The sequence below is a fragment of the Macaca nemestrina genome, chromosome X, assembly GCF_043159975.1.
Source record: "Macaca nemestrina isolate mMacNem1 chromosome X, mMacNem.hap1, whole genome shotgun sequence".
NCBI classification, from domain to species: domain Eukaryota; kingdom Metazoa; phylum Chordata; class Mammalia; order Primates; family Cercopithecidae; genus Macaca; species Macaca nemestrina.
The window spans coordinates 54,021,010-54,032,218 of NC_092145.1; the positions used below are offsets into that span (position 1 = coordinate 54,021,010).

The following is an 11,209-nucleotide window of genomic DNA, read 5'->3' on the forward strand; positions in this document are numbered from 1 at the left end:
TCCCAAAGTGCTGGGATTACAGGCTTGAGCCACTGCGCCCGGCCTGGAAACACATGTTTTACAAAACAAAAGTGGTCATTATTCTCTGCTTCAATGAGAGTGTATTTTATCTTTTATCATTAAAAGAAGAATCAGTATTTTTACCAGGAGTTTTCAAATACATTTTTCTTTGAAGAAAGTTCTGGTGTGTTTCAATTGTTCTAAACTAAGATTAAGCTCAGGGCAATAATTCAAAACGTTTAAATTATATATAGTGATTAGTTTTAATTTTCACTGTGGGAAAGTGGTCATTGGAGACAACATTAATTTGGTAATGTTAAAGCATTAAGTGGAGAGTAACATTTCAATTTTCCTCACCCTGGTGTGATTTATTACATTATAGCCCATACTTGCAGTATCTATATTATCTCCTTCAAGGTATTAGATCTTATGATACTACTAATCTTAAAAAGGAGGTATTTTTCTTAAGAGAGTACCAGGCACTGGGCGTGGTGCTCACATCTGTAATCCCAGCAGTGGGGGCGGGGGGGGGGTGGATCACCTGAGGTCAGGAGTTCGAGACCAGCCTGGCTAACATAGGGAAACCCCGTCTCTACTAAAAATACAAAAATTAGCTGAGTATGATGGCACGTGCCTGTAATCCCACCTACTTGGGAGGCTGAGGCAGGAGAATCACTCAAGCCTAGGAGGTGGAAATTGCAGTGACCCAAGATTGCACCACTGCACTCCAGCCTGGGAGACAGAGTGAGACTCCATCTCAAAAAATAAAATAAAGAGGCCGGGTGCGGTGGCTCATGCCTGTAATCCCAGCACTTTGGGAGGCCGAGGCGGGCGGATCAGGAGGTCAAGAGTTTGAGACGAGCCTGGCCAACATGGTGAAACCCCGTCTCTACTAAAATACAAAAATTAGCCGGGTGTGGTGGGGGGGGCACCTGTAATCCTACTCAGGAGGTTGAGGCAGAAGAATCACTTGAACCCGGGAGGCGGAGGTTGCAGTGAGCCGAGATCGCACCACTGCACTCCAGCCTGGGTGACGGAGCAAGACTCCGTCTCAAAAAAAAAAAAAAAAAAAAAAGTACAAGGAGCAGCTTGCAATACCATATGATTTTATTCTCAAAATGGTATAATGAAAAAAACCCATAGAATCTGGTGTTAGTAGATCTGAAAGGTAGACCTGACTCCATTATGAATGACTTTGTGTGAATTATTCAATCTTTCAGAGCTTATAGTTTCTTCAACTGTAAAATAAGACTATTATAATAATGCTTGTCACACTGAAGAATCTGGATGAAAAGCATCCACACAGTATCTTAGAATGTGAACTGGATATAATGTATGACAATATTTTTTTTAGACACGGTCTCACTCTGTCACCCAGGCTGGAGTGCAGTGGTGTGATCATGGCTCACTGTAGCCTCAACTTCCCAGGCTCAAGCAATCCTCCCTCGTCAGTCTTCTGAGTAGCTGGGACTATAGGTGTGTGCCACCATACCCTGGTAATTTTTAAATTTTTTGTACAGATGAGGTTTCGCTATGTTGCCTAGGCTGGTTTTGAACTCCTGGGCTCAAGTGATCCTCTCACCTCGGCCCCCCCAAAGTGTTGGGATTACAGGCAAGAGCCACTACACCCAGCCTGATACTGTTTTTAAAATTCCAGTATAATTAGGCTGACAAAGGTTTAGGTTTGGGGTTTAAAAATCTAAAAATACTAAATAGTAAAAAATGCAGTATAAAGATTTTAATGATGGTCGTGGTAATCTAAGACTGACAGAACCAGTATTTTAATGGAAGAAAAGGTTACTTTTCAATTCCTAGAAATAAATATTTCATTACTGAGAGAATAAGTGTGTATCTGTTTGGGAAGGAGGGAGTGCACAGAAGGAAGAGATTATAGGTAAGCCTCTATATTCTATTTTTTATTTTTTATTGCTTATTTTTTATTTTTTATTTTTTTGAGATGGAGTCTTGCTCTGTCACCCAGGCTGGAGTACAGTGGCGCAATCTCGGCTCACTGCAACCTCTACCTCCCAGGTTCAAGTGATTCTCCTGCCTCAGCCTCCCAAGTAGCTGGGATTACAGGCGTACAACACCACGCCCGGCTAATTTTTGTATTTGTAGTAGAGACGGGGTTTCACCATGCCGGCCAGGCTGGTCTTGAACTCCTGACCTCAGGTGATCCGCCCACCTTGGCCTCCCAACATGCTGGAATTACAGGCGTGAGCCACTGCGCCCAGCCTGAGCCTCTATATTCTAATCCACTTGTTGTAGGGTCCTGATATGGGCACCCAAATATAGCTTTAAAATATAAGGAGAATGACAGACAATAGTATATATGAAATATTCTTATCAAAAGATAAAATCTACTCTAATTAAACCTGTAGGGAAAAAAGGGACAAAGGGGCATGTTAAACAATATCATGAGAATAGAATGAGCAAACTCTAGAATGTAGGAAACTTAGGAAGACAAACACCCAGTTTCTTCAACAAATAAATTGCAAAAATAAAAAGGAACAAGGAGAACCTATAGATTAAATGAAGCATTAAAGACATATCAACCAAATGTAATCTGAGGACCATTTAAAATATCTGAATCAAACAAATGGTTATAAAAATACTTTGAGACAATCAGGGAAACATAAAATAGACATATATTAAAGCAGTATTGTTAATATTTTTAGACATAATTATATTAACAAGCTTTTTAAAAGAATTCTTGAGGCAATATCAGTGAAAACGGAAGAGTAATGGTCCCCCAAATTCAGTCCTCCGTAAAATTATTTTGAAGCCCAAACTCGTCAAAGTCAACATTTTCAGAACTCTGGGAATTAACCAAAGACTTGCAGCAAATGGGGAATGTATTTTAAAGAAAAACACCTGGAATCTCTGTAAGAAAAGTGAGCTTTATGTCATTTTAACTTGTCCTAGTTCCATCTCCCACTCTCTAGCTCTGCAGTAGCCTTAAAAAATTACAGTCCACATTTATGAAGAAAACCAGCAGCCTGTCTGACACGTGAGGGAGCAGAAAGAGGTGGGAGCTTATTCAAAGCCTCATTCCTAAACAACTGTCATTATTATATATGTCTGGTGGTTCCCTGGAAAATACCACTTGCTCTGAGATAACACAGTGTAAAAACCTTCTCCAGGGGGAGTATTTGCCAAAAACAAATACAGGGAAGTGATTTAGCTTTGCAGCTGCCTTAGGCTGTGAATAACAGTTAAGGTACACAATAGACTAATAAAAAAATCTTAAACAGAAAATTTGGGGAAGAATATATCTATAAGCACTTTGAAAACCTCCTACATTTTTCAGAAAATCTAGAAGGGCATCAGCATGCATAGAACTGTACACATGCTCTGGAAAGACTCAAGAAGGCCCCACACTGTCATGTCTGGCTGACCTTGAGCCTTTACACAATCAGGAAGTGAAAGCTAAGGCAGAGTTGTTAATGGCCTGGTTGATTGTTGAAAGTACACCCCAACATGCACATGGAGTTCTTTGACAAGGACTAGGAGATTTGCTGGTTCTGGGCATTTAAGAAGCTCTCTGTCCAATCATGAACTAATCTCTAAAATAGCTGAGTAGAGAATTCAGTGGTCCCATATGACAAAGAATACAGACTAGTTCAGAGAAGTCACTAAAACAACCACCCACCCACATTAGTAAAAGCAAGTCAAAACAACAATAAACCTTGGTAAAGGGAGAGCATCTGATTTCCAAAGTTGCCACATTAGATTATTCAAAAGTCCAGTTTTCAACAAAAAATGATGAGTGATACAAATAAATAAGAAAGTATGGCTGGGCACGGTGACTCATGACTGTAATCTCAGTACTTTGGGAGGCAAAGGTGGGTAAATCACTTGAGGCCAGGAGTTTGTTAACAGCCAGCTCAACATGGTGAAACCCCACCTCTACTAAAAATATAAAAGTCAGGTGTGGTGGTGCATGCCTGTGGTCCCAGCTACTTGGGAGGCTGAAGTGGAAGGATCGTTTAAACCCAGGAGATTGAGGCTGTAGTGAGCCGAGATTGCACCACTGCACTCCAGCCTGGATAACAGAGTAAGACTCTGTCTCAAAAATTAATAATAAAATAAAATACAGTATAAATGTATTTTTTGTTTATAACACGTTTTCTCTCCTTATTTAAAAGACAACTGCATAAAACAAGAATTATAAATCTGTGTTAAAAGACACTCAATGTATATCATGTAATTTGTGGTAACAACAGCATAAACGAGGGTTAGGATGGAGCTACTAAAGAACAAAATCTTCATATACTATTGAAATCAAGCTACTGTTCATCCAAATTAGATTGTTATAAGTTAAAAATGCTAATTGTAATACTCAGGGAAATCACTAAAAAATTTTTAAAAACACAGTAAGTGAAATGACAAGGGAATTAGGATGCTACACTAGAAAATATCTATGTTCTATATGAGTTTTCTTTTTGTTTTTGTTTTGTTTTGTTTTTGAGACGGAGTCTCACTCTGTCACCCAGGCTGGAGTGCAGTGGTGCGATCTCGGCTCACTGCAACCTCAGCCTCCCAGGTCCTGGTTCAAGCAATTCTCGTGCCTCAGTCTTCTGAGCAGCTGGGATTACAGGCACCACCACCACGCCCAGCTAATTTTTGTATTTTTAGTAGAGACAGGGGTTTCACCATGTTGGCCAGGCTGGTTTTCAACTCCTGACCTCAGGTGATCCACCCGCCTTAGCCTCCCAAAATGCTGCCATAACAGGTGTGAGCCACCGCGGCTGGCACTATATGAGATTTTAAAAGCATTATCCAACTATGTGTTGTCTATAACAAAAAAACTTTAGATCCAAAGATACAAATAGGTAGAAAGTAAGAGAATCATATATATATCGAGAGAGACTCTGTTGCCCAGGCTGGAGTGCAGTGGTGCAATCTTAGCTTACTGCAACCTCCGCCTCCCAGCTTCAAGTGATTCTCTGGCCTCAGCCTCCTGAGTAGCTGGGATTACAGGCACACACCACCATGCCTAGCTAATTTTTGCAATGTTAGTAAAGACGGGGTTTCACCATGTTGGCCAGGCTGGTCTCAAACTCCTGATCTCAAGTGATCTGCCCACCCCAGCCTCCCAAAGTGCTGGGATTACAGGCGTGAGCCACAGCCCCTGGCCAAAACAAAGATTTTTTATGCAAACTAACCAAAAGAGAGTTGGAGTGGCTATACTAATATCAGAGAAAACAAACTTTATGACAAAAGTTGTTACTAGAGACAACAAAAAAAAGGAGTGTGTGTATGGGTGAATCCATCAAGAAGATATAACATTTACAAATACATATGCATCTAACAATAGAGGTCCAAAATACAGGAAAAATCCTGATAAAATGGAAGAGAGAATTATGATTCAACCACAAGAGTTGGATACTTCAATACCCCACTTCAAATAATGTGGGACTTGAACAACAAAATAAACCAGACAGAAATAACAAATATTTATGGAACACTCTATCCAACAGCAAAATACAAATTCTTCTCAAGTGCACATAAAACATTCTTCAAAATAGACAACATATTGTGACATAAAACAAGATGCAATAAATTTTAAAGGATTGAAGTCATACAAAGTATGTTTTTGGACAAGAATGGAATGAAATTAGATATAAAAGAAGAAAATTTGGAAAAGTTACAAATACGTGGAAATTAAACAACACACTCCTAAATAATCAATGAATCAAAGAATAAAAATAAAATTACAACAAATAAGAAAATGTTATGAGTTACATCAAAACTAAAACATAATAAAACTTTTGCAATGCATAATTTTTATAGCTACAAAATCCTATATTAAAAAAGAAATATCTTAAATCAATAATATAGCCTTATACCCTAAGATACTAGAACAAGAAGAGCAAATTAAACCCAAAGCAAAAGAGAAAGCAAATAATAGAGATTAAAGCAGAAATAAATGGAATAGAGAATGAAAAATGATGGAGGAAAAAAACCAAAGGCTGGTTCTTTGAAAACGTCAACAACATTGATAAACATTTAGCTAGACTAAACAAGAAGAACAAAAAACACAAATAACTAAATTCAGGAATAAAACAGGGTACATTACTACCAACATTACAGAAATAAAAATGATTACTTAGGCATACTATGAACAATTATATGTCAGTAAATTAGATAACATAGCTAAAATGGAAAAATTCTGACTTATATCAGCAAGACAGCCACTAGAGTCAACCTGGCACTCATTCCCCTCACAAAAGGAAACAAAACAACTAATAAACAACTATATTTCAACAGGAGTGACTGAGAAAGTACACTGGAAAGCAACAGGGGAGAGCAAAATCCCAGTGGAGCATGGAAGCACAGAACAGCACCATAGAGAGGGAAGCAAGGCCCTCTCTACACTGTCTCGTCCACCAGAATTGCATCAAATACAGGGAGACGACTTCTTACAGGGAAAAAGTAAACTAGAGGCTCCCACCTGTCCCCATTGTCACCACAGATGCCAGCAGTCCTTGCTATACATCTGACAAGGGATTAATATCTAGAATACTAAGAAACTTAACTCAAGAGCAAAAAAAATCAACAACCCAATTGAAAAATAGGCAAAAGACCTTAACAGGCATTTTTCAAAAGAAGACATGCAAATGGCCAACTTTGCTCAACATCACTAATTATCAAAGAAATGCAAATGAAAACCCCAACAAAATACCACTTCACTCCATTAGAATAGCTATTATCAAAAGACAAAACAAAATGATTGTTGGCAAGGATGTAGAGAAAGGAAAACACTTATATACTGTTGGTGGGATTGTAAATCAGTACAGCCATTATAGAAAATAGTATAGTGGTTCCTCAAAATATTAAAAATAGAACTGCCATATGATCCAGAAGTCCCACTACCGGGTATTATTCAAAAGAAATAAAAACAATATGTTGAAGAGATCTCTGCACTCCCATGTTTATTTATATTAGCCAAGAAATGGAGTCAACCTAACGTCCAGCAATGGATAAAGAAATGTGGTATATATATACAATGTGTGAATATAAATATACACACACACACACACACAAATGTGGTGTATGTATATATGTAATACACACACACAATGGAATACTATCCAGCCATAAAAAAGAATGAAATCGTGTCATGTGCAGCAACATGGATGAGCCTTGAGGACATCATGTTAAGTGAAATAAGCCAGACACAGAAAGACGAATAACACCTGATCTCCCTCATATGTGGAATCCATTTATTTATTTATTTATTTATTTATTTATTTATTTATTTATTTATTTTATTTATTTATTTTTTTTTTTGAGACGGAGTCTTGCTCTGCCGCCCAGGCTGGGGTGCAGTGGCCGGATCTCAGCTCACTGCAAGCTCCGCCTCCCAGGTTTACGCCATTCTCCTGCCTCAGCCTCCCGAGTAGCTGGGACTACAGGCGCCCGCCACCTCACCCGGCTACTTTTTTGTATTTTTTAGTAGAGAGGGGTTTCACCGTGTTAGCCAGGATGGTCTCGATCTCCTGACCTCGTGATCCGCCCGTCTCGGCCTCCCAAAGTGCTGGGATTACAGCTGTGGAATCCATTTTTTTAAAAGGCTGATATCAGACGGTGGCTTCTATCTTGGGCCGGTCGGGCGGGGGTGGCGGGAACGGCCGCAGCTTGGGTTCCCAGCGCGCTGGGCCTCTGCGCCGCCCCCGCCTCCTCCCGCCGCGGGCAGCTGCCTCCCGGGGCGCACTGCAGCGGTGGGGTCGGGGGATAGGGAAATTCAACCCGGCAGCCTTGTGCCAGAGACAAAAGCTGGCTGCCGGCCGCATTGTCTGACGGCGCTGCCTCCCGGCTTTTTGTTCTCGCCTCGCGCCTCGCCGCCACGCCCCTCCGCAGCTGTGGAGGCTCCTCTCGCTCCGGGTCGGCGCTCGCCCTTGCTTTCCTCGCCCTCCGCCCCGGCCAGGCTCCGCGCCCGCCATGGAGAAGACGGAGCTGATCCAGAAGGCCAAACTGGCCGAGCGCTACGACGACATGGCCACCAGCATGAAGGCCGTGACCCAGCAGGGCGCCGAGCTGTCCAAGGAGGAGCACGACCTGCTCTCCCTGGCCTACAAGAACGTGGTCGGGGCCGCAGGTCCGCCTGGAGAGTCATCTCAAGCACCCAGCAGAAGACCTACACCTCCGACAAGAACTTGCAGCTGATTAAGGACTATCGGGAGAAAGCGGAGTCCGAGCTGAGATCCATCTGCACGACGGTCCTGGAATTGTTGGATAAATATTTAATAGCCAATGCAACTAATCCAGAGAATAAGGTCTTCTATCTGAAAATGAAGGGTAATTACTTCCGGTACTTTGCTGAAGTTGCATATGGTGATGATCCAAAACGATAATTCCCAAGGAGCTTACCAAGAAGCATTTGATATAAGCAAGAAAGATGCAACCCACACAACCCAATCCGCCTAGGGCTTGCTCTTAACCTTTCTGTATTTTACTATGAGATTCTTAATAACCCAGAGCTTGCCTGCACGCTGGTTAAAACGGCTTTTGATGAGGCCATAACTGAACTTGATACACTGAATGAACACTCATACAAAGCACCCTCATCATGCAGTTGCTTAGAGACAGCCTAACACTTTGGACATCAGACAGTGCAGGAGAAGAATGTGATGTTGCAGAAGGGGCTGAAATCTAAATCCATGCAGGGTGTCATCCTTCTTTCCTTAAAGAAACCTTTTTAGACATCTCCATTCCTTATTCCACTTGGATTTCCTATAGCAAAGAAACCCATTCATGTGTATGGAATCAACTGTTTATAGTCTTTTCATACTGCAGCTTTGGGAAAACTTCATTCCTTGATCAGTGTTTGTCTTGGCCTTCCTGGTGTGCAGTTACTGCTGTAGAAAAGTATTAATAGCTGCATTTTATATAAACGTAAGTAACTTCCAAACACTTATAGAGGACTAAAAATGTATCTGGTATTTAATCTGAACCAGTTCTGCAAGTGACTGTGTTTTGTATTACTGTGAAGATACGAAAATGTAGTTAATTACAGTTTAAAGAGTGTCCCACATAACTTAATTTCTAGATTCCCTCCCTTAGGTTTCCTTTCAATAAGCAACTTTTCCATGCTCTTAATGTATTCCTTTTTAGTAGGAATCTAGAAATATTAGATTGAATGGAGTCACAAATTGAAATGCCTCCTGTATCAGGTAAGGAGGTCATGTGTATCTGTGGCAACAGGGAGTTTCCTTATTCACTCTTTATTTGTTGCTGTTTAAGTTAACAACCTCCCTTCCCAATAAAAATTCACTTACACCTCCAAAAAAAAAAAAATCTGATACCAGAGAAGCATAAAGTAGAATGATGGTTACCAGAGATTGAGAAGGGGAGGGAAGAGGAGAAGGGAGGATAAGGAGAGATTGGTCAATTGATATAAAGTTACAATTAGGAGGAATAATTTCCAGTGTTCTATTGTATAGTAGGGTGACAATGGTTAACAATAAGGTATTGCATATTACAAAATAGCTAGAAGAGAGGCTTTTGAATGTTCTCACCACAGAGAAATGATTGAATGTATGAGGTGATGGATATGTTAAAACACCCTGATTTGATCAGTATACTGTATATATATGCATATATATAAACATCAAATTGTACCCTGTAAATATGTACAGTTACAAACTGTCAAAACTACAAAATCACCAAATTACAAAAAAAAAAAAAAAGAAAAGAAAAGAAAAAAAAAATCAGCCAAGCGCTGTAATCGCAGCACTTTGGGAGGCTAAAGCACGCAGATCACGAGGTCAGGAGTTCGAGACCAGCCTGGCCAACATGGTGAACTACCCCCCCCCCCTTCTCTACTAACAATACAAAAATCAGCTGGGCGTGGCGGCACACACCCGTAGTCCCAGTTACTTGGGAGACTGTTGGGAGAAAAGCTGAGTGTTGGGAGAGAAGCTGAGGCAGGGCTTGCATGTCTGCTAGACTTGCTGGCTCATTGCTTCTAGCATTCCCATTATCTCAAGCAGCCATATGCTTCTCATTCACTTGATACACTGTTTCGTTTTAACCCCCACATCCTCACCACCTGTTTCTTTGTTTGAGCAACAATAAATAGTATGGGTTCCCAGAGCTTGGGGCCTTCACAGCCTCCATACTCTTGATGGCCCTCTGGTGCCACTTTCTCTCTCAAACTTTTTCTCATTCCTTTGACTCCACCAGACTTCGTCACCCTCATGACCTGGTGTTGGGTCTGATCACCCCAACATTCCTAGCTGCCCAATGTGGGGCGACAAAGACCCCAGTGAAGGAATGCTAGAGCGTGTGAAAGCAGAGGACACATCGTCAGAGGACACCCGAGGATGTCTAAAAGACGTCCTAAAAGAAGCTCGGTGGGAAAGCTGAGCGCTCGGAAGAAACGGTAACAATGGGAAAAAGTGAAAGCAGACATTCTGCTTATTTAAATTTCTTAAGGCATTTATTACAAAGGGGGGAGTGAAAGTTAGTACTCAGAATTTGTTATCACTCTTTAGTACAGTAAAGCAGTTTTGCCCATCGTTTCCTGAACAACAGACTGTGGAGTTGGATGAATGGGAGATAATTGGAAGAGATTTTAAAAAGGCGCACAAAGAGGGAGCAGAAATTCCCGTTTCCATTTGGTCAGTGTGGGCACTAATAAAGGCAGCTCTTGAGCCATTTCAAACAGATGATGAGGCAGATTCAGATGAGGAAGAGGAGGGCAGGTATTAAAAACTAACTTCAGATTCTGAGTGTGAGGAACAGCTACCGAAAGAGATTAAAGAAAAGAAAGGAAAACTAAAAAATGTATGTTTTACTAGCCCATTGGCTCCACCTGCTGAATTAACTGAATGGCCACCTCCTCTCTCTCCCCTTAATGGGTGAGAAAATAAATGAGCTGAAAAACTTACTGCTCCTGTAGTTGCACCATTGAAACCTGGAGCAATTGGCAGTGCTGTACAAAATTCTATTCAAAAAGCTAGAACCGAGGGAGACCTTGAAGCATGGCAATTTCCCATTACTATAATCCAGCAGGGAGGACAGAATATAGCTAATTCAGCCACTTTTCCTTTTAAGTTACTAAAGGAATTTAAGCAAGGCATTAGTCAATACGGACCGAACTCTCCTTTTGTGCAAACTTTGTTAAAAAAATATGGCTCTTGATAATAGATTAATATCATACGATTCAGATACTTTGACAAAATCCGTTTTCACTCCATCT

The 11,209-nt window shown here is 40.9% G+C and overlaps 1 pseudogene; it reads left to right on the plus strand.

Annotated features, from left to right (window-relative positions):
* Positions 1-7,697: 7,697 nt before the first annotated feature.
* LOC105499338 (14-3-3 protein theta pseudogene) lies at positions 7,698-8,912 on the plus strand (annotated as a pseudogene).
* The last annotated feature ends 2,297 nt before the right edge of the window (positions 8,913-11,209 follow it).